Here is a 991-nt window from a genome sequence, read left to right as displayed (position 1 = left end):
CCTGCTGGAAAGAAAAGTTCCTTACAGGTCTACCAACTTTGTTTTCTGAAAAGATCAAACAACGCCTTAGGAAGGAAAATGATGGAATCATTCCCTACGATCAAATGTCCTATGGCCAAATCATTAGTCTAATCCATGAAGAGGGCCTAGCCCTCTGTACTGATATTAGACTAAAGAAACAAATCCATAAAGAAAACAAATTTTACAAACGCGAGTTAGGAGGATTTTGCGAACAATTTGGGTTTCCACCTCTCAGACCTCCATCCAAACACAAACACAAATCTTCTCGCAAATATTATAAAAATACCAGATTACAGGATCGAGATATTGATTTCGTAAATAAGAATTCCTGATAATAACAAAGAACAATAAGTCCAATTCACTTCCGGTATTTGGAATTCTGCTTGAATGACATATTCAATCCATATGGACAATTCACTATCGTCTATATTGATGATGTCCTGGTTTTCTCAAATTCTGTTGAACAACACTTCAAACACCTAAGAACATTTTATCAAATCATTAAATCAAATGGTCTTGTTTTGTCAAAAAGAAAAATGGAATTTTTCCTTACCAAAGTAAGGTTCCTTGGCCACTTGATCGAGAAAGGTACTCTTACCCCTATCGATCGTGCCATCACCTTTGGTGCAAAATTCCCTGACCAAATCCTTGATAAAACTCAATTACAAAGATTTTTAGGAAGTTTAAATTACGTTCGTGATTTTCTTCCCCAAATTAGTAAGATTGCCGAACCTCTTTATCTTCGGCTTAAAAAGAAACCAACTCCCTGGTCTCAAACCCAAACAACTGCCGTTCAAACAATCAAAAAGCTTGTTAAAGAAATTCCTTGTTTATTTATTCCAAACCCTGAGGCATTTAAGATTGTTGAAACTGATGCCTCTGATATTGGATATGGAGGAATTCATATGGAATTGCAGAAAATTAAAAAGCTGCTTAACTAAATCTATATCTTGGAATCAAGAGGCTCGAC

This window comes from Macadamia integrifolia, unplaced genomic scaffold, assembly GCF_013358625.1.
Source record: "Macadamia integrifolia cultivar HAES 741 unplaced genomic scaffold, SCU_Mint_v3 scaffold1293, whole genome shotgun sequence".
Taxonomy (NCBI): Eukaryota; Viridiplantae; Streptophyta; class Magnoliopsida; order Proteales; family Proteaceae; genus Macadamia; species Macadamia integrifolia.
The sequence above is the reverse complement of the archived record's forward strand: the minus strand, read 5'-3'. Positions refer to the sequence as shown.